Source organism: Colius striatus, chromosome 1 (assembly GCF_028858725.1).
Source record: "Colius striatus isolate bColStr4 chromosome 1, bColStr4.1.hap1, whole genome shotgun sequence".
Lineage (NCBI taxonomy): Eukaryota > Metazoa > Chordata > Aves > Coliiformes > Coliidae > Colius > Colius striatus.
The window spans coordinates 163,865,698-163,890,357 of NC_084759.1; positions in this window are offsets into that span (position 1 = coordinate 163,865,698).

Below are 24,660 nucleotides of genomic sequence, written 5' to 3' on the forward strand. Positions count from 1 at the left end.
AGTCAGCAGACCTTTGATATGGAAAAAAGTAAGCAATGATCTGTCACTGGGAAAAATATCTACAATGAAAACAGAGGAGGAGGAAAATTACATTTGGCACTTACTGAAATTTCACTCTGCTCTAAGGAAAACACAATTTCTCTAGAGAATTATTCCCAAGACGTATTTTAATATGTAGAATTTTTGTCAAAAGAGGCATCCATCAGAAGACTATCTTGTCCATTAAAAAAGTTATTTATCATAGTGTAGTTTTGATAAAAATGTATGATATTTGTGAACTTCTATAAATCTTCTGTGAATATGGAGAAGCTATCTTATACTGCAAATATGTGAGCATGTTTTGGGGTTGATGTGAATTCTAACTAATTGCATACTACTAACAGTTGATGGCACTGTAAGCAGATACTATTTGCTATGATTTTTCAAAAAAAAAGAGAATTCATTTACCTGGTTGTAAAATACAAAATTCTAACTGGTATAGGATGAATTCAAAAGAGAAAAGCTGAGGTATATCTCAGCACAGGACAGCTGATGAACACTACGTTACTTACCTTGCTGTGAAATAGTGACTGGCATCATAAGTGGTCTCTTTAAATAGATCTCTCAGTAGTAGTTTCCCCCTGTGTTTCAGTCAAAGAGGGTAAAGATAAATTTCTGCAGAAAGCAGGGGGAGGGAAGGAAGATTGAAGTGGATATTTTGAAGGTGTTGACAAAAACAAATGCAAAAAAACTCTAAACATTTCTTTTCGGAGTGTCCCTGGGTTATTTTTTTTTATATCTTTTTTTGTCTTCTCCTTTTCTAATTTACACATGTAAATAAAAAATACATAAGATGTTGATAAAAATTTAAATATCAAATATTTAAATATTTGAATGTTTCTTAAAAGTTTCTGTATCTTCAAAATCAAACGCCTTAATGTAAAAAAGATGGGGTTTTTTTCCGTAACAAAAACTGCTCTTTTAAAAACATACAAACACAGATGCTGAATCTACCCTGATTTCAGTCTTCAGTCAAAGCATTTTTCACCACATAAACTCAGTGCCATATAGAAATTGTTACAGTTGAAATGCAAGAGTTATTCTGATTGTCTTTAATGCTTCATTCCCCATTTCTGAGACATGCCCAGAGAGTGATGATCAATGGCAAGGAATTGAGTTGGAGGCCTGTGGCCAGTGGAGCTTCACAGAGATCAGTTCTGGGGCCAATCTTGTTCACCATTTTCATCAGCGACCTGGATGAGGGGACAGGGTCCCCTCAGGTTCCCCCTGAGAATGACAGGTTTGACGTTTTCTGATGAGGTGCAGTTTGCAGTCTTTTCCCACATGATAGTGAAGTAGTGTCACATTTTGTAACCTCTTCACGTGTTTGTATGTAGAGATGACATTAATTCTGAGCAATCATCCTGAATGCATTGTGACTGTCCTTGTGTACAAATCACACACACGTGCAAGAAGACGTCTTAGCTTCATGTTTTACCCTGGTGAGGAAATCCATGACAATCTAGCTGCAATCTCTGCCTGTACATTTTTTTAGTAAATTTAGTAATTCTGCTCCTTTCAACACACTATCTTAGCTTCTGTAACCGTTGCCAGTGCAAAAGAGAAGGTTTTAAATTTTACTGAACCAGTAAGAGAGCCAGGACATCTAAAGCCAGTATGCTGTATGTTAATCCAATTGAGAACTGTCTGTAAGTGTACAGCAGGATGTGTGCTATCCTATAAGCCCTAGAGCACATATGAAGTTAATTGGTTTTTAGTTCAAATATACCACTTTCTAAATGCCATATTGTTTGTTTTGAAGACAAATGAAAAGAAAGAAGCAATAGGTTGTTCAGGACAAAACAATTTAGTTAGGAATTAAGCATCAAAAGAATGGATAAGTGCCATACTGCAAAGCTCATTTACCAACAGAGTATTTGAAAAATTCCAAAGTGCACATATTTAGTACATATCGGTCTTGAAAGGAACAGTAACATACAAGACATCCTTATATGGCATGAGAGGAAAAATCCTTTTTCCTTTGTCCTCAGGGTGCCGAATCTTGTACCATGGTGTCCTGCCAAGCTCTGACTGTGGAATGGCTTACCTTTGTGGCTGTCTGTGTGCTTCAGTGTTTGCAAAACAAGTTATTGAACCAAATACCAGATAGATTTTTCAAGTTGTGGTAAAACAATGGGATACTAATGACTCTGTTACTCCCTATGCATACTGTCAGTCTGAACAGCACACTCTGTGCCCTCCCTTAGCCTTTCCACTAGCAGTGAGAAGGAAGGACTTGTGTAGATGGAAGAAACAGGTCTCAGATCTTTCTCTAGGATAACTATTTTTTTTCAGTTGTATTTTGTAGGTTTTTGGTTTCCATTTTTCTCTGAACTCAACTTAGAAATAACATTGGTGTTTCTCCATTGTTTGTAATATTCTGTTTTTTTTTTTTTTTTTAGGTTTCTCTGCACTATCCAGATATGCCTGGGCTCATAAGTAACAAGAATGAAATCAAACTTAGAGTTGTACCTTGAAAACATACATGAAATTTGGGAGGAAAGCAGAAATGTAGGCTGCGAGAGGAAATGAGTGCAAAAAGCACTAGGAAGTCATGCAAATTTAATGCAACTAAAATAGCTCCCAGTTACCCACAGGCATCAAAGCTGGAAGAGATGGATTTTTCTCTTGTGATTAAGACAACTCCTAAACCACTCTTCCAGCTGCTATCTGCTCATAAGAGGTTATTTCCTGAAGAGCTAAGAAGACAGCCTAGCCTGAGGAGAACTGAAATGCTCTAATTTGAACTAAATTGTAAAGAAAATTTAGAGATGGACAGTAGACAGAGGAATAGTTAGGAGGAATAAATTCTGGCTTACTTTTTAATTTCATGTTAGCTGGAGATGTAAGACCTATATATGTCTATATAATTTTTAAATGCCACTATATTTCATGCTACTATATATACTTACATGCACATACATACACACATATTCCTGTTATTACCTCATATCTGCTGTCAGAAGCCAATCTTGAAGTATATAAGAGTCTTTTGGAGATAAACAGCAAAAGGAGTATAGCTATATCATTTTGATAAAAATAGTCAAAGAAATTTGCATAACACCATAAGAGAAAGTTATTATTTTCATACAAACCGGAATGGTTCCATATATAGTTTTAAAATATCCTTAATATTCACATAAATTAGATATATTTCTGTCATTACTGTTATCTACATATTCCTATGTGACCTGATCTAGGTGAACCTGTTTCTGCAGGGGGGTTGGTCTAGATGATCTCTAAAGGTCCCTTCCAACCCCTACCATTCTATGATTCTATGAAATTAGTTTATATTCACACATTCATATGAATATGACTTTTTTTACTGGTATATTTCAAAGGGTTTTTTTAAATGAATGAGAAAGCTTCAGAAAAATCAGGTGTGTTGTTTAAAGACACCCCTATTACTAATGGCAGAGTCAAAAACCCCCAAACCAAAAAAAAAAAACCCAAAATCCCTGCTTTTAGTATCATCATCTCAGATGTAGTGCTCTATGTCACTATGGTGTACTGCAGTATGAATTTGAGTTTTGAGAAGGTTAGGAATGTCCACTGATTTTGAGTTTGCTGCAGATCACCTGTCATGAGAGTGCATATATGAGACCTTTTTTTAGCTGATGACTTGCAGAAAGAAAAAGCCATCTCTATTCCTCACAGATTCTGTACACAAATGCCAAACAAGAATGTAAATTTCCCAGTATGTGTTTAGTGTGAGGAGGAGGAGAACAAAAGAGCTGCTTCACTCCTGTTTGGTACTTCAGATTGCAAGGTTTCAAAGCCTCTATTCCCTGAAAAAAACAGAACATCATCAGCCCTTTCTGCATTTTCATGTTAACTGTTCTCATTCCTCACATTCCGTGATTAACCAGGAATAACAATTTACACAGCACTGTGGTCACTGCAATGATCTGTCCACATAATCTTCTGACACAGATCCATTCTAATGTTTCTGTTAGTTTTGAAGAACTACAGGTTGGTTCAGGATCTCAATTATTGACATGTATGTGCAATACATTCAGCACCTCCTGGATGCTTAAAGCTATTGAGACCGACCTGTAACACTAGCAAGTGGATAATTCCAAGCTTCCTAGTTATTATATAGCTTGGTGAAAGCAGTAAAGATGCCAAGAAATCATGGATGAACAAATGAAGTCTCACAACATTCAGTTTCAATAGAAATATACAAGCCCTATATATTCTACAAAGAGTGGATCTTTTGCATAATTTGTAAAATTTAAAAAAAAAAAAAAGAAATTCAATTTATTACCAACTTATGTTAAATATATACATGAGTAAAAAAACACGGCCAATTATTTTGGTGTCTCTATGGTTAAATGAGAATCTTACATAAACTTAAAAAAAAATGCCCAAGCTTAATGAATTTGCTTCCTGTCTGACATATCAACAGACAAAAGCTGAATTTGTTGAATCACAACTGTGGCATTGAAATAAAAGAATAATATATCTATTGTGTAACTGCATCAGCATCCTCAGATCTCCAAGTAAATATTCTACTGGGTGTTAATCCTTCAAAGACACCCATTAACCTGTGCACATGCCAAATACGCAAGCTGCTGTATTGTTATCACGTCTACTTGGTTTTAGCTTCCACATATCTTGGCATCTAAAGATAAGACAGAGACTTCAGGAAAATGAAAGATGGGAAGTTATATTCATCATGGTTCTAATTTCTTTATGTGAACTGAAAGAAAAATTCCCAGCGTCTCAGAGCATTGTAATTCTTACATTATACAGACCCAACCATTGAACTACAGCTCCTCAGCTTCCAAGACACTTTAAATGTCTAAGTACAAGCATTTCACGAAGAAGTACAAAACCAAAGACTGAACAAAACACTCTCCAAGGAAGCAATGTCCACCAAGGTATCAAATCAAGTTACAGGTGGTTCATTATAGAGATTTTTTTTTTTTAATCTTAAAAACATTTACTCATTACTTTATGGTGATTTCTACAACTCCATCAAGCTCCCTGAAAGCTTCTAATCAAGAGCATTTTTTTCAGTTCATTATGAGCTTAACTCACATGACTTTTCTAACCCCATTACACATTTTCTTTCAATAACCATTTCTCATGTAATGTTTATGGGTTAAAGTGACTTTTCTTTTGCCTTTCACCTGCTTTGAATAATGTATTACTTCATGGTAAGATTCAGGATATCTCTTCTCCTTCATTTATCATATGCACTGAATTAATTTCAAATTAGGCTGCAGGCTATTTTGAGCAAGGGTCGTTTCCAGCAGGGTATTTGCAGAACATTCACTACAAATGGGTCTGCTACAATTGGGTGTTACAATAACAGATGTTATTAACAACAGCAGCAGCTTTAAGTTCAAAGATCAAGTGAGGTGATGGCTAAAAACAAATGAGACAATTTATTTCTACTGGCTAGCAAATAGTGTTCACTTCACAAAATGAATTTAGTGTTTGTAATTTCTGCTGAGAATAACTGATTGATGGGAGTCCTGGATGGTGCCACTCATCAGAGCTGTCAGAGCATAACCTTGTGTTTCAGCACTGCCTATTCCTCTCTGTCACTTTCACTCTGTGACGAGTTCTAATTTGTTCATTACAAATTGATGGTCATTTTGGCATCACTGATTTTCTCCATTTAACATTCTTGATGCTACTTCTCCACCCTGCTCTTCACACAAGCACAAGAGAGGTAAAAGCTAAGAAACAACGTAAAGAAACTTCATCTGAATCTGGCATACTTTCAGAATGGTAACTTGAATTAAGCTAGGATACATTTCTTCTTTTATGCGTGCTGATGTTTTTTTTTTGTCTAAGTAATTTTCTAAATTGAAATAAATTGCTATAAATTCAGCACACAATACAATTAGTAAGGCCATTTAAATTTTTAAAGCCTAGAATGGAAGCATATTATCATTTTAAGCCTAATTTATAGTGAACACCAATGAAGAGCTATCCATGTGAAGATTTTAATAATATCATGCAATGTGTATGAAATTGCTGTCTGTAATAGCAAAAGCATAATGACTCATACCAAATTAACATTCATTGGTCAACAAAATTGGAAGTATAAAATTGCTGAAGAAATTCAAATAATAGAATGGGCAAGGTAAGACTTAAAATGGATGGGATTATCCAAATGAAATATCACTGAAATTAGTGTATAAATTTTGGAACATATTACAATTTTGGAAAGGTGAAAATATAACTTGAAGGTAATGTACCTGATACATAGCAATTCTTATAAACTGAAGATATCTGTAAGTCTGATAATAATATGAAAACTTCATACCATCCAGAGAAAATCTCTTAAGTGACTGATGCAGAAAAGCAGTTTCATAGAAGAAAAGTCATGGAAGTGGATGTCATATACGATATTAATTTTTATAAGCTATGCACGTAGTCCAGTCTGTAAAGCAGTTTCAAATGCCAAGCTGTAGGGATGTCATGACATTTTTGATCCTAGACTAATTGCAATGGACTCTAGTTTATATGACATATGAGCCACAAGAGACACGGATCCTTTTAAGAAACTACTAAATATCAGGCATGAGAACCTAGACTATGTTTAAGCACCTGGGTCCCATATACACCACTGGTTAACTGTCTTGCTCAAGCAGCTGACAGATGTTGTCACTCATATCTCTCCCTTCTTTTTTCTCTTTTCAAGTAACTTTCTTTTCAAACAAGTAGAAAAAAAAAAATCGTCACTCCTACCTTCAAAACAAGGCAGGAAGAAAGATTTAGAGAACTACAGATCAGTAAGCATCACCTCAGTCCCTGGGAAGATGAAAGAACAACAAATCCCAGAAACCATTTCTAGACAGATGAAGGACAAGAACGTGACAGGGAGTAGGCGGCATAGATCCACAAAGCAGCAGTCATGTTTAACCAACTTGATATCCTTCTATGCTGAAATGAGTGGCTTGGTATATGAGGGGAGAGTAGTGTATATTGTCTGTCTTCGGAAAGGATTTCATACTGTGTCCCACAAGATCCTCATAGAGAAGCTGTTGATATATAGCTTGGATGAGCAGTCATCGAAGCAGTCCAAACGACCTGGCCCAGAGGATAGTGATCAGCAGCATGAAATCTAGCTGGAGGCTAGTAGCTAGAGATATAACACAGGAGTTAACACTGGGTCCAGTCCTGTGTTGTAATACTATCATTAAAGATCTGGACAATAGGGCATCACATCCCCAGCAAGGTTGCAGATGATACACTACTGGAAGGAGTTGTTGATACCGCTGAGAGTTTTGCTGCCACCCAGAGGGAGAGGGACCTTAACAGACCAGAGAAGTGGGCTGAGAGGAACCTCATGGAATTCAATAAGAGGAACTGGAACTGTGAAGAACAGCCCAATACACAAATACGGAATGGAGGCCACCCAGCTGGAAAGTAGCTTTGCTGAGAAGGACCTCGGTGTCATGGTAGACCTCAAATTAAACATGAACCAACAATGTGCTCTCATTGGCAAACGGGGCTAATGGTGTACTCAGCTCCACTAAGAGGGGCATTACCAACGGGTCAAGGGAAGTGATCCTTCCTCTCTGCTCAGCACTGGTGAAACTACATGTGTCCATACTGTCCATAACGTGTCTGGTTCTGGGTTCCTCAGTGCAAGAGACATTGGAGAGAGTCCAATAAAGGGGCACAAAGATAACTGAAGGACTGAAGCACCTCTCAGTGACTGCACACTGAAACATATATACTTCCCTCTGAAGACTAAGAAACGGTTTTTCCTGTGGAGGTGACTGAGCATAGATTACCTACAGCGCTTGTGGAGTCTCCCCCTTTGGAGACATTTAAGAACTGTCTGGTCATGGTCCCGGGCAACTGACTCTAGGAGACTAAGCAAGAGGTTGGACCAGATCACATCCAGAGGTCTCTTCCAACTTCAACTATTCCGGGATTCTATGAAGGGAAAATCAAAAGACCTCTTGATACTGCAAATATTCAACCCACATCCCTGTGCATCTAAGAAAATATAAAACCACTGGCTACAAGCACTCTAGCATATGAATTCAGGAGTCTTTAACTCCAAAGGCTCTCTTGGCATAGAAGACTGTATGCTATCCGAAGTTATAGATGAACAGCTATGTGTAACTCCTGAATGTGTTCTCACACACTTAGAGAAATTAATGTACAGCTATGGACATGCATCCATCTATGATTCAGGCACACCCAGATAGTAGTGTATTTATCAAGCATGCATTTGTATAATCATGCAAAACACTCACCTGCATATAGAAAATTATATTCGTAGGATAAAACAGTTCATAGAATCATAGAATGGTTTGGTTGGAAGAGACCTTAAAGATCATCTATTTTCAACCTCCCTGCTATGGGAAAGGACATCTTCCACTAGACCAGGTTGCTCAAAGCCACTTTACTCAACATGTTTCAAATTGCTTTATGTTTGGGGCTTCTATCCAGATTAATAGAGTCCTATGGCTAGCACAAGAATTGCTTCAATCACCATGGGAAAAGTTCCAATATATTATAGAGGTAATCACTAAAATACATTTTACGCCAGTGGTTTTGCACACATTGCATTATAGCACTTTATCCTCTCTTTTACTTTTTGTGATGCAGTTCATTAAACACATTTCTTCCTAGATCCTGTTGTATTCAATCAGATTCACTAAAGCCCTCTGAAACTGAGAAAAACCTCCAGGGCATATATGCTCAAAACAAAGCTGAAACTGGGGAACATTCATTTTACTTTACTATCAACATATTCAGCTCAATTTCTTGCAGTAATATTAAAATTAAATAATAAAAAAGCAAGGGACTATGTAGGACTTATTGCTCCTATGCTGCTCCAAAGACTTTCCTTTTGAAACAGGTAAATTATCTCTGTCTTAATGTCTGTATTAAAAAACAAACAAACAAAACATGAAAGCTTACTGCAATGTAATGAACATTGTCCAGTTATATCTTACACATTTTCCTATGTTTGCCTTAAAAGGCATGGGTAACACTGAAAACTGGTAAATGCCTACAGGAAGAAACTATGTTTGACATATACTGTAAGTCACATTGTTAATTAAAAAAAAATTAAATTAGAAAACCTTGTTTTCAACAATGACAGCAGACATGTCATACCAGTCAGGCTCTGAAGCCATTAGACATTTATCAGATCTCAATATTTGTTGAACAGAAGCAAGTTACAGGTTAGGTGTTACATATATTGTAAGTTTATAATTCAGACAGCCTTGTCATGTTTGCTTCATAAATTCTGATTATTTTTACTTTTTTCAAGAAAAGTGGAAAATTCCATGGTCTTGAGCACTTTCTTAGAAAAATCCAAACTACTAAAAAAATAGGTTTTCAGAAGCAGTATTTGGGTTATGCTTCCATCATACAGGAATTTATGAGAGCAATTTAATTTAGAAAGTGAGGAAAGAGATCGATAGAACAATTGCTGTAACTTTCAAATGTCACTACTGATGTACAGTCCTTATCTAAAGTCTGATTATAAACCAGTTCCTAGACCACCTTTCCTATTAAAAACAGACGTTTTATGGGAATACATGTATTTTCAGTTTCTCATTTCATATTTTCAGCCTTTTTCTTACCATTTATATATGGAAATGGGTAAAAAGAGAACAAGCCATCACTCTTCCTTCAGCTCACCATCCCACTCTCACTCCTATTTCAAGGATGCAAAATGAAGCACACACTTGTCCACACTCCTACAAAGTAATTTTCAAATGAGATTTTGCTGATTATAGATCACCTACATGCTGTGAATTACAACTCTGTACATTAATGGTGTCTTGCTTTCAGTGCAGAACAACTAAGTGGAAAACAATGAGCCTAAAAAAACCCACAGTTTTAAATACATATGAAGCTGGAAGGAAATTCATAGTATAAGGTTAATTTACATTGAGAATATATTGAAGAAAATAGTATAAGTTATTTTGACATTTTCTTTAAAATATTTTTGATGTTACAGAACCATTCAAAATCATTCATTCAAGGTAATTCATTCATTCAAAATAATTCATTCATTCAATACTTCCTCCAACCCAGGATTAGTGTGTCCCAATGCACAAGAAAGGAGGAAAAGGAGGTAGGAGGCCTCCATGGATGAACAAGGATCTGCTGGGACAACTCAGGCAGAAAGCAGCCATCTATGAGAGGTGGAAACAGGGACTGGCTTCTTGGGAACAGTATAGCAACCTTGTCAGAGCATGCAGAGGTGCAACTAGGAAGGCTAGAGCCCTTCTAGAATTAAATTTAGCCAGGGATGTTAAGGACAGTAAGAAGGCATTTTTCTAGTACATCAGCAGCAGAAGGATGGTGAGGGGTAATGTGGGCCCGCTGCTAAAAGCTGAGGGTGCCCTGGTGTCTGAGGATGCAGAGAAGGCAGAAGTACTGAATGCCTTCTTTGCTTCAGTCTTTATGGCCAAGGCTGACCCTCAGGAAGCCCAGTTCTGCAAGGATAACAGGATGGCCAGGACAGCAGAGGACTTGCCCTGGGTGGAAGAGGAAGAGGTTAAAGACTTGTTGGCCAAGCTTAAGGCTCATAAGTCAATGGGTCCTGATGGGATGCATCCTAGAGTGCCGAGAGAGCTGGTTGATGTGATTGCTAAGCCTCACTGTATCATTTTTGAACAATCACTAGAGGACAGGCGAAGTACCTGAGAACTGGAGAAAGGCCAATGGTATTCTAGGATGCATCAAATGTGGCCAGTAGGTCAAGGGAGGTTCTTCTCCCTCTCTACTCTGCCCTGGTGAGGCCTCATCTGGAGTACTGATTTCAGTTCTCAGCTCCTCAGCTCAAGAGGGTCAGGGAACTGCTGGAGAGAGTCCAGCACAGGGCCACCAAGATGATCAGGGGAATGGAACATCTTTCATACGAGGAAAGGCTGTGGGGATTGGAGCTGTTTAGTCTGGAAAAGAGGAGATTGAGGGGAGATCTTATTAACATTTATACATATCTAAAGGGTGGATGTCAGGAGGTTGGGACATCCCTTTTTTCTATAGTAGATGGTAACAGGACAAGGGGTAATGGGATGAAGCTGGAACAGAAAAAGTTCCACTTAAACATAAGAAAAAGCTATTTCACTGTGAGGGTGAGGGAGCAGTGGAACAGACTGCCCAGAGGAGTGTTGGAGTCTCCTTCCTTGGAGGTCTTCAAGACCCTCCTGGACGTGTTCCTATGCGACCTGATCTAGGTGAACCTGCTTCTGCAGGGGGGTTGGACTAGATGATCTCTAAAGGTCCCTTCCAACCCCTACCATTCTATGACTCTATGATAATATTTTAAAATTAAAAAGGATTTCAGCCTGTATTATTGCAGAAAGGTTATAAGCATTTCACTCTTCATCAAGAATTTATAAGAAACAAACTCCAAATTACATACTTTAAATTTGTTATTATGCCTCTTGGACTATCCATGTGTCATATATTAATATACCAGGAAGTTCCTCATTCATTAACTAAGAAATACTTCATGACATTTGAAAGTTCTGTCACATTACTTAGTCTGTTCCCATGGAGCATTTTTTCTCTTCTGTGAACCTCCAAGAGACTTATTTTGAGGTTAGAAAGGGTACAACTGTATACATATATTTTTTGACCTTTTTTATTTTTTGTGACCAAGACATATTGTTTCCCATGTTACTGAGAAAGTATTTTGTTAATGGATATATTTTGTACGGTCCTCATGTTGACTCCAGTTTGGTTGTTTATAAATTTCTCCTTTGCATTTTCATACTATCTTTTTTTGTAGGAATATGTTGTGATTTGTAGGTGTATTGTTAATTATATGTCATACAGATATGGTGCGTAAGTATTAGATAAAGTTGATATAACAAAAGCTGGCAAAAGTAATCCAGGAAAATAACTGACAATTGCTGTTATCTCCTGTCACTGACAAACATTTTTTTTAACTGAGCTGCAAAGGAAGAATTTAGCAGTAATTTATCTAGGTGATGTTTACCCACAGGATCATGAACATCTGAAAATGGAAATATAGTAGGCTTTTTACTACACTTTACTAGCTGTGTAGGTTACACGAAAAGTACAATAAAAAGGCGTGCTAATCAACTATGTTTCATAAGAGTAAAATCTAAGTAAACACTTGATCCACAGTATGCTTTTTGTTAATGAAACTCTTTCTAAAGGATTCAGTAGGATTTGGACTAGGGCAGAGCAGGATGTGAGGAGCAGAATAAAGCTGCTAAAGCTATCCAGAAACATATGATCCACCAAATATCTCCAAGTAAGCTCAGCACCACTGTTTCCTCAGTATCTCTATGCAGTCTTATGCAGGATAATGTTTTCAGGTTGGATCAAATTAAACCATTACATTGACATACATATGTTGCTAATAATACAGCCAGACCCTTCTGTATTTAACTACCATCCTAGAAAAGATGATATCTTCCTAGACCAATGATGTGTTCCATTAGGCTGTGGTAAAATATTCCTGAAGGTGTAATAACATGGATGCTGTACTTGGCCAGACCAACTGTCAGAAGAAACGATAGTGATGACAACTTAATTGAAGCCTTCCAACTTTGGTCTTCAGTGAAATGGCCAAGAAATATAGCCTTTGGAAATAATGGTGATGTTGTCTTTAGACATTCCTACAAGGTTTGTTACAGAACAAAAAGATTGGTGCAATGTATCTGCCCCAGAGATCCTGACATAAACTTTTTCCTAGAGGTCTATAATTTCTGTTTTCACATTACAACAGAGCTGTGCTTATTACTATTTATATTTATCAATAATCAGTGAAAAATACAAAGAAAAAGGCAATGTATATGCTACACTACCTGAGGAGAAAGCCTCAAGGCACTGAAGCTTATGAGTTGGACTGTTGATCACAGAAATATACAGGTGCTAGTGGAGATGAATAATGCCTATTATTTTGAAATTAACTTTTTTCTTGAACCTTAAAAGCCTGATCTGAAGGAAATCTTTACAAAACTTTACAAATCTTTCTTTTTTGTATCCAAAGGCTTGGACTGCTTCACTTGCTCTTTCTTTGGGCAGCTGATTTGGTATAATTTCTCCATACCTTTGTAATACTTCATCAGCTCGTTTGTTCTGTTTCATGATGCAGAGCTGCAGCTTGAGTCAATTAAGATTAAAAGTTCTGATTTTGTTTCTTTGGTTTTTTGTTAGTTTTTTGTTCTTTTCCTCATGATAGGCCTGTCCACATGGCTGTTGGATTTGTAGTACTTAACTAATTTTCACCTTCGTTGTTACACATCGTGATCTTGAGTCAGAAATGTTGTCTCATCTATGAAGCTGGAAGTGAATATCTAACACCTTCAAGATGTTTTTAATTTTGTTGCCTTTTAATGAAACTACATTTAAAATAAGACTTTCTTATTTGGTCAGAGCAGCAAATGACAGTACTACCTCTTTCTGCAGCCTAGAGGCACTGGAGTATGCAGTCTTTCCTTGGGTACTTTACAGAGGTGGTGAGGAAAGTAAGAGCTAATAGAATGTGTAGTTTTTTTCCAAAAGTTTAGATTCCAATATTGACTTTCACAGGCACATAGAATGAAAAGCGAACACTTTGGCTCCTGACCAGTGTCGTGGCTACTTCTATGTGGCAGATTTTCAACCACAGAGTTCAATTTCTACATCAGTTGGAGACTTTGTATGTGGATGTAAGTCAAATTAAGGGACTTGAGAGGGTTCAAGGGAGAATTCAGGTGTCCGTGTAGACTTAGTCTTGCTTAGTTCTGCTCCTCTCGGATGAGTGGTTGGTTAGATCAAGTCATAACCAATTTTTGTCAGAAAGTGACTACATGTTCCTACAACCAGATGTGAATCAAAGCACCTAAGTTGAATAGGGCATCCAGCACTATGGAAACATAGTGTAAATATTAATAACAAAAAATTGTATTTTAAGGACAATTTTTTATTGGTAGCCTGAGATTCAATAATGTGTTCTAACACTTTCCCAGAGCTCTGCCTTAGGTTTACAAGGATTTGGAAGGTCTCCTTTACAAATTGTTTTAATATTTTTGTAACAGTAGCATGAGTGTCCAACTGCATATTGAAATAGTCTTGACATTCATTTTAAAATGAAAGTGTAAACAGTATAGTTCATAGAGGTTTGTCAAAGGCATTTACTGCACCCAGACTGTAGAACTTACTTTCCAGGCTCCTCCTTATTACTCAAGTGGGAAGGTAGGAAAACTCAAAAACCAGTAGGGTTCTGAGCCTATATTAACAGCAATATCTCAATGTTATTAATTTCATAGACTAAAAAATTTCTTTGAAGATCAATCCAAAATTTGAAAATATTTTAATACAGATACTTTAATTATAATCTCTTCCTGTCTACCTAATTTTTATCCACACAAACCAGTTTAAACAGCACAGTGGGAGTAGATGAATGCTGCAAAAGCTTTCACAAAAATGAATATGAAATGAAAAATCCTGATAGATTTGAACAGGTCACTGACATTTTCACCACACACAGAAAGGGTAGAGACTTTGGAATCAGAGAGGATTTTTTGGCAAAGTGAGAACGGTTACTATTGTGTCATTGTTTGAGTGCCAGAAGTTTTCAAATCCCCTTTCGAACAATGCCTCTAAAAGTCTTTATGCTTGAGATACTGTAAAACTAAAGGAGATCTTCATATTTAAAGCACACTAAGTTCCTATTTTGAACATGTGGTTGCACTTAGAAATAATAATGTTCATAATCTTTCATTAGTGGACTCAGACATTTTTCAATGGATTCCAGCTCACACTAAAATTGTACAGCTCCTTTGACCTCCAAGACACTTAAAAAAATTCTAGTTGCCTTTTTAGAGGTTAAAAAAAAAAAGGGGAGGAGGAACTGTAATGTATACATATTTTGTAAAATACAAAAATTGTAAGCTTTTTTTTACTAACTATTTGCAGTAAGCTACCATTTTCATATGGAATCACCGCTAACTTGAAAGCATATCATATGGTGTACACATCTGGCACTGCACAGACAATCTAACTTGCCATGGTAAGAAAGATATTTCTCTGTACATGACACCTGTGTTTGACAGCTGATGCGCAAATGATTCAGTTACTTCAAAAAAAATGTACAAAATTCAATTCATCTGCAAATAGAGCAGTTCATTAGCAAGAATTAACTGGAGGACTTGGAAACATATTCAATCAATTAACTATACAAATTACATGTATATGAGGGAATAGATAATAGATAAGCTCTTTCAACACTGAAAAATGGTAGATCAGTGATCCAAGTATGCCATTCCCTGATTACTTCAGTGCAATGGACCTTGGGTGAAAGATACAATATATATGTAAGGTAGTATATCTGTTTTTCTAGTGGTCACATTTGTGATCCATGTGTAAAAGAAGAGAAAGCTGTATTTTATTACTTGAGACAGCAGAAGACTTGAATAACCCTGAGGTGATCCACAAGAAATTAAAACTGTTAAATATATAGTAGCCAGACTATTTCTGTCTAAAGTGTTTAGGATTTCCATATAAATCTTTGAAGGTTAAAAGAAAGAACTTAAGGGATAGAAACTTCAGGATAACAGTCTTCAGGACTTAAGGCAGGACTGTGTGAGATTTCTCACTTGTCATACTTACTTTCATTTCACAGGATATGCCTGGCAGACAGAAAGGAAACAGTTGCTTCAAAGAGAACTTTGAGGAACACAATGAAAAGGCCAAATAATAATCCTTATCTATCAAATCCATCTCAATTTTTACTAAACCCTTCTGTCATTTTCTTCTTTAAAACATCTACAGCTGACTCAAAAATTTCAGCAGTTCATGCCAAATGGTTTTGATATGTCATCAGACTCATATCATGTTTAAATGTCAGAGAGACAGAGGTTAGGACTCTAGAATGGAGATTCAGCAATTATATTCTTGGTTCTACTAATAACTTTCAGACTGACTTCCAGCAAATGACTCACCTATATTTCCTTGTATGTGAAGAGGTCAAAGTTACACCTTTGAGTCCACAGATTCCCCACTCCATAACTACTTATAGTGCCAAAGATGAGGTCCAAACAGCCAAAGTTTAGCATTATATGAAAAAGTACATAAAAAATGCATCATACTCACTGCTTATCCTAAGTCATCATGGAGCAAGTGAAAACATGTGTGGATAGGAAACAAACATCCAGAGAATGTTTTAGGATTAATTTAGTAACAAAAGTCTAGAGAGGTATTTCACAGTACAATGTGATCTAATTTTTCAGAATTAACCATATTTAAGAAGCGGAAATTTTTTGACTGGGTCTATGAAGACCTGCACCTGTCTTAGTTGAGCAGAGCAGCTCCAAATCTGTTGCATAACTAAGGCTGTTATTCATCAATTAGGTTCTCTGGCACATAATTAGGTGCTCTGACATGTAAGTGCCTTGAAGATTCTAAACCATTTGACTTGTTTTGCATATCTCTAAAAAATAATAACAGTACTGAACAGAGAATCATTTATTCAAAAACATGTTGATGACTATGACAAAAACCACCTACATGAAGTTATGGGTTGTTACCCCAGGGCTTATTCCTTTATTCCTTCATCAGAGAGGTGCTAACTCACTGAACATTTTACCCCTTATACTAATACATGACAATATGAAAAGCAAATAGATCAATAAAATGTGGTTCCAAATACTATTAAGTATGAGATTCATCCTTGGACTAAGGATGAGTGGGTCAATTCAGTAATTTAGTGGAGTAAGAGAGTTGTCTAATTCAGGAATCTGGCTTTGGCTTTTTGAGTTCTGTCAGTCTGTATCTTCTCTGGTACTGTGTTCTAACAAAATCCTGCCGTCTGTCCTTTGCACACCTTTTGAAAAGTTATTCCACTAAAAATGTGGCTTTTCCATTTACACTGCCTTAGGCTATGTTGACTCACAATTTATCCTGCCTGCTTTGTGTAATATGTCACAAACCAAAAAAAGCATAAGGCTGCATCTGTACCACACAAATCTCATTTAAACCATCATAGAAGCTCACTTTCTTCTCAGTGTAGAGACCACATATATCATAATAAAAACATAGCAGAAAACCTGACATTTTGAAAGATATCCTCTCACATTTCAGAAGTTCTTATCCTCATAAATGGCTGTTAAGTTGTTAGGTTGGGTTTTGTGATCTTTTTACCTACTGCACCAGCCTTTGAAGAAAATATCTAAACCAACAGAGTACACACAAGGCTGAGTAGGACATGGCTCTCTTCTTAAGTATTTTGAGCTAAGATACTGTGCAGCAAGGCATAGACAATGTAGAAGGAGAAGTGCAGACAGAGGAAGAGAGCACATAAATTTCAGGAAGCTTGATTTAACAACCTACTGATTAATTCATTTAGGATCTAGTTATTAAGACCACAGGATAGAGATTCAAGACTATTACAAATCATCCATCCATAATTTTTTTAAAAGTTGTATTAATTATAATTTATAGATATAATTATGGAAAAAATAAGTAAATATATGAAAACATTATATTGCTGAAGCAATGTGATACTGGATAGGGTGACAGGTCCATATAGATCTTTATTCTTTCAGAGCAACTATTAAGGGATACCATGGGAAGGAGGTACACAGACAGTAGTTATGTCCTCTATGTACTTTTTCAGGATACCTTCCCTCACTCCACCTGTACTTTGGAGATTTCCTGAACTAGTGATTATCTATCAGACTTCTTTAATAGCCATTGATGAATCTCTTAGATACCATCTGGACCTGGACATTTACTATAATGCATTTTATCATTTTTTCTGAAATCACTTCCTTTAACAACATATTCTAAGGTGTGTCAATGTTTCCCAATACTCTGATGTCATAAGCTCTCCTAATATTTTATGCATGAGATGAATGTTCATTCCAGAAAGGAAGATTCGTATTTTGTTGCAACATACAATTTTATTTATATTCCCTTTAGTCAATGTTAAGACCTACAAGATCAATTCCATCTGAAGCCAGATAGCTGAAACCATGTCAGCAGAAGTGTTAGCATAATACTGTCTGTACACAGATCTTTGTGGGAGATTTCCAGCCCGAATGTGAAGTAATATTCTTGCTATTCTCTGAGTGATTAATGAAATATTTATGAGACTTTCTGGTTTTGCTTATTGTGTTTTCATTTTTATTACTCAACAGTTTTATTTATTAGAATATATTGTCTTTTTTAATTAAATTGTGGTTTAGTTGTTGTTCAGAATTCACAGGTCTTTTGGCAGAGGTATCTATTAATACAAGTATTTCACTATTATTCTTTCTAATACTGCATGTTATTGTGACACATACTATATGTTTACTGCCCAAATTGTTTTTCTTTAATATAAGCACAACTTACCAAAAAAATTTTTTTAAAGGCTGTTCAGTAAAGAAAGAAAAAAAATCAAATAAATAATTCAAAAACACAAGTCATATTATCCACTAGGAACACAAGAGACCAAAAGCAAATCCCACTGGCAGGATGAAATCAGGAAGAGATATCCTATGAGTGAGGAAAGATTTGTATTTTCCTTGACCTCAATTCATTGACACAGACAAAGTAAGAGAAACTGATAAGCATTAAGTAAAATGTTTCCCTAGATTAAATAAAGTGCCATTAATGACTTTCATATTTTAATATAGAAAGTTGTCATTTGGAGCTATTATTCATAAAAATAGAAGACATTAATTCTCATAAACAATAGAACTTAATTTAGAAGTGCATCTTTCATAAAAATTATATTCAAAAACACTTCATACTTTTAAATAATATAGTAATAGATTTCAATAAGAAACAATACAGGCACTAAGGAAGAGAGAAAATAAGTAGCATGAGCAAATGTTTGTTTGTTTGTTTTCTTTGCAAGAGGTATACAAGCTAAAAAAAATAAAGAACTTAGGGATAGAGTGTTCTGTATGATAGGAGCTGTACTGAAAACATTTCCATCTGTGGTCAAGCTATGCTGTGAGTAATTGTGTCTGGTGAGTGCTACATAAAGAAAAGACATAATAATATTAAATGAAACACTACAAATTTTCCAAAAATGACTGGGAAGAAGAGAGCATTGAGTCTGAGGTTTGGGATTTCTGTTTGTATATTTTTTTTTTATTCTGATGATTGATGATCCATGTCGCCAGATTAGAGTCATGTTACATATGATTTTGGCTGTTAAGAGACATAAAAAGTTCACATAAGGCATAAATATTTAGGCACTCAAATCACCAGTTTAGCTACTTACCATTAGTTAAATACTCAGAACTGGAAAACACCAAAGCTGATATGAAAAGAGAAAAGGGTATTATAAGCTCTAGCTCAAATGTCCAGATATAAGTGAACACTCAATGTAGAGGGAGATGAAAAGTAAAAACTTGGATGAGTGCGTCCTGTAATCTCTTCCTCCACCTGTATCCACGTTGTGAGGAAAGATAAGATTTCTTTTGACTGGAGAAGATCATCATTAAATAATTTGTCATATCTCTGTAAAGAATTTCTTTAACAAATTTCTGTGCTGGACAATAGAAGATCCCAGTCACCTAAACAACCATTCTCAGTAATCTCTCCCCTGTGTTTCTCTTTCAGATGGAATGAAAAAGGTACCTCTGTGCAGTACTTGAAGTGAATCTGAATGTACATTTCTATATACATTCATATATTTCAAAATGGATTATGTTGTGAACTATTGCTATTTCAATCCAGTTACAACAATTTTCATCACTAGATTACTCTATTATTGTTAAAATAACTGTTTATGCAAATATTAATGTATTAAAGTTATGCAAATTTATGAACCTCTAGAGTACGTTTAATCCACTGTTTTACTGAATTGAAGAATTTTTTAGCATTTTCTTTTGACAAATATATTCATTTTTATTTTGCAGAACTTAAATTATTTTTCATTGTAACAGAGAATAAACACTCAGAAATACAATTCTGTCACAGGCCACTTTAACCTTATATGTTTGTCTAGCACTCACTCTTCAAGAATAATTGAGAATGTTTTGCTAAGATGTTTTAAGATAGTCTCAAATTTGACCAACTGTAAACTTCTTAAACAGCTATCTCAGTTTCCATTTAGTCTCTATCTATTCTATAATGTATAATTGTGTTTTCACTTAGAGGAAAAGAGATGGAAATTTGTATTTACAGAACCATAAAATTTAAAATAATACAGAAATCAATGAGTAAAATTGGTTTTCTTTGTCTTTTTTCTTTGCAATATTATTATTAGGCTTTATAATTTCCAAGGGGCTATCTTAGCCAGCTCCTCTTTGAGTGAGTTGTTTTAGCTAAATTAATCATACATAAATGACTACCATAGTTTCAATTCCAAGCTTCAAATGATCATTGTATTGAGAATAAACTCAAATATTTCACTTTCTTGCCCTTTTTTCTTTTAATAAGCTCACCCTCAATGTGCAAGAAAGCACATTGTCTTGTGATCCTCTGTGCACCTACCTTTAGAAAAGTAAATATAATGGAAAGCTTTACCATGTACTTACTCTCTCTTGAGCGTATGAGATCACTTCAGCTCTGTGAGAAAGTTTTCTACTAGGAAAAGGCTACACACAGCAGCACTCAATAGTCTAAATGCAGAGCTTGTTAAATGTATGAATGGGATTACCCAAAATGGCTGCAGATTGGGTCTGTACTGAGAAAAACCTTTTCCAGTCCTACAATTCTGTATGTCACAAGGAAATCCTCTCTGAAAGAATCTCCCCTTTTTTACGTCATCAACCTCAAAAGTCTTCCTTTAATTTCTGTGATACTGTTCTATGTTTGGAGTAACATACCTCCTTCCTAGATAATTTCTGTGGGCTAAAAAAGTGTACAAAGGCTTTCGTCTTTTTCTGCTCTTCCTAGCCACCACTGATTTGACTTATTCCCTCTCCAAAAACACAAACTACAAATATCATAAGAGTTCTCTACAATGTCACATAATCCTCATTATCCCTGGGTTTAAGAAGTCTCTCAACTTGCTAAGATATCTCAACTTATTAAATCTATTTGTGACTGTTATACTTGGAAAACTAAAACATATTTTTGCTTCACAGGAGGAAAAAAAGTAAAGAGCAATTAAAGCACTTTAAGTAAAATTTTAATAAAATTAATAAAAGTATCTGCAAATTCAAGGCACTGGATACAGTAAATGATCGATAGAATTACTTGTGTGTATATCTGTGTATATGCATATATATATCTTTATATGTATATATCCTGTGTGCACAGAGTGGCTACAAACTCATAGGAACATAACTATGTACATGCTCAATATGTACATGACATATACAGATAGACACATGGATAAATTGATGGATGAATGAATGAAATGCTTACCTAGTAGTTTTTTTCCATTAAATATGTAATATGGGAGAAGATGAGGCATTTCTTTCAGAGATTTATTTAAGAGCATCTGTCATCCCTGCAAAGAGAAGCAGCCCATGACAATTGCATTTTAACCACGCTGGGAGCAACCTTTACAACCTCTCTAGTAATCTTAATTTTGCTTATCATATTCACCAGGAAACATTGTGTCACAATTACTAAACAAAGAAAATGTCCCTCTAAAGTACTTTAATCTCATTACAGGCTTTTAGAGAAGGAAGCAGTTTCTTCTTACCAATTTCATGCCTTTCAAAGGCCCTAGAAAGCAATTCCTTTTTTTGTTTTGGTTTGGGGCTTGGTTGATTTCTCCTCACCCCCCTCCCACTCTATTATTCTCCATACTATTCACATGATTTAATTTCTTTCATTCTCCCTACAGTTTTCTGAAAGTTTGTGACTCCCTAAGATGACAAGACACTGTTTCCCCCTTCCCCCCACCCCTGGCTTATGATTCATCCCAGGAGACAGGATATTAACTGATTCTCTTCTTCAGGATTTGTGTACCTTTTCAGTGCCTTTTCTGGTAATGTTTATAAACATGCAAAATGAAAGTAAATGTACAGAAAATAATAAAGAGTACTTTAGAATAGGAGAATAAAATGACTGCCATCAAGAACAACATTACTCTTTGTCATATCTAACCCCTATTTATCTGAGCACTAGCCAACAACCAAGAAGTCACTAACACCTGCTGAAATCTAAGAGGAAGAAGCTGAGACAGGCCCGGACACAATAATAGATGGAATGTCAGGGCCAAGTATGAAGGAGTGTAGGCTTTCCAGTGCAGAAAGAGGCAAATTATGCACTCTACCATGCAATTCTCATGGAATAAGAGTGATTTTCTTTCTTCAGGTACATCGAGAGAGTATGTGGAGGTTCTTACCTCTAAAAAAGTACAGGCAACATCTTGGCATTTCCAACTAAAAATATATGTAAAATGTAATTTGGAAAAGATCTCATTTCAAATCATGTAACAGACAGTTTTGCTCTAGCACGGAAAATGTCTGTACATTAATGTCTTGCCAATAGGCGATTTTTTCCATGGTCACTAACACAGTCATCTGGAGTAACAGTCTTACTCTGTCTATTTAGGCACAATTTCTTTTCTAACCTTCTTGTGAACCTAAAGGAAAGACACAATTAGCTGGTTTTAATTTACATTTGAAGTGCGTCACATGACAATTCAAGGACAAGAAGTTATTTCGATCTTGACTTAGAACTAATATAAATATCTGCAAAATGTATTCATGCGTCTAATTTTCCAAGCATTTGAGTTTAATTGATAATTACATACCTGTACAAATTGTTGATGTATGCATTAAGCATAGAGTATATAAAACTCTTTATATTATATAACAATTACAATATTCTTAGGCTAATTATGATACAAAAACCTCATGTCAAGGCATTCACAGTTCTCTGTGGGATATTTTTTCTTTATTGTACCATGGCAATGAACCCTTAAGGAATTTCAAAAGTAAATGTGGCAAAAACATTGATTGTGAATTTATTTTTCTTATAATTTGTGAGTGTTTTCTTTCTCTTTAGAACTTCTGCCCTTGTTAGATCAAAGATTTGAGCAATTCTTACAATTATCCCCCCGATTCTGAGGTCAAAAGTTTCCAAAGCTTCTGGGTAGAAATAGTCAGCACAGAACAGGAAACGTATGCAAAAATATATGGAAATTTTAGTGACCATGTACAAGAAAAACATTGGGAGTGCATACTATTTATCTGTGAGAGCTCTCAGAAGTATGTCCTTCTGCTAAAACAAGTTCAAGAAATTTAATATTGAAATTACAGTGCCAACTAACCATGGGATTTTAAAGGAAGTTAATGAGGTTTTCACCACCTCTGTCATAACATGGTAAGGCTGTATGTGCAACTTTTTCATAAGACTGTATTGCTGTTTCTTCCTATAAAATTAAGATCATCACACTCCCACAACCAAATCTGTTTTCCCATGAAGACTATTGACTTGAGTCTGTGCCTCTTCTATAAGCAGTTGGTAAGAGCAAATGCTTGCTTGTGAAAAAATCTGGAGGATATCAATAACTAGATGCAATCCTTAAGACACACTAAGCGATTCACATTAGAACATAAAATACAGAAACATTTTTTTCCTCTGGCTATTCAGTGTAGTCCTGCACCATTTTGTCAAGTTATGTAGTCCAAGGTCATTGAAATTCCTCATTTTACATCAAGTCAGAGATCCCCAGATTAAAAGATCTGAAAACAAAAACAAGAAAAACAAGAAGAAAAAGAAACTATGCTCTTGTTGGTTTGTGGAAATCCATTTACAATGATCATGAAGATTAAAAAAGGATATGAAAATATGTATCTCAGCCATAACCATGCTTAATGATGGTCCAATTTTTCAATGTCCTATTTTTTTCCTGAATGACAGAAAGAATACTTGGGGATCTGGTAATCTGAACTAAGAAGTCCAGGATCTTTAAGGATCATTCAAGTTTCAGAACACACAAAAAATGACCAGATTCTTCAGTCTTCAAAGGAGGATTGCAATGATGTTCAACATGGTGCATATGTGTGCAGTTTGGAAAGAAAATAAGAAATACATTCAGTATTTTCTCTGAGCTATGTAATAAGTTAGAAGGTCACTATCATGATTAGTATACAATATCAGTTTCATATTTGTAAAAATTACTAGTTTAAACTACTGTAGTTGCTAAGTACTACCAGAAATACCTCCACTGTGAGTATTGCTCATGAAAGTTTATAGCAACTGTCGTGCTTCTACAAGATTAAAATGCTCTGAAAGGCTAATATGATTTTAAGGTTGCCTTCTGAAGAACACGCAACATCTGCAATCACTATGCTCGTTCCTGCAAGTATTAATAGGAGTGATTGCTCCTGAGTGTTCCCAAGTCCTTCAGCTCACTGTGAGAATAAAATCCTTCACTTCTGGAGCAAATAAATGTGAATAATGGGATTTTGCTAAAATATGACTTAATTACACATAATGTTAAATGGCAATTACAGAAGATGCAAAACAAGCCTCAGATGACAATTAGAATTTTAAAACTAAGCTCTTCCTTTTTTTTCCCTAAAATCTCTTCAGCAGAACATGTAAATTAATGATTTCTTTTCTGAATTTTGGAAATCTATTAAAAAAAACTCTAAACAAATCAAAACCAGTTACTATTATCCAACTGTGTAACCATGACAACTCTAGATCCATATGTAAAATAGCTTTCTCCTCAGAAAATTCTCTTTGAAAAGAAAGCTATTAGCTGATTAGTTCCAGGGGAGTTGAGATAAAACAGAAAATTAGTACAGATTT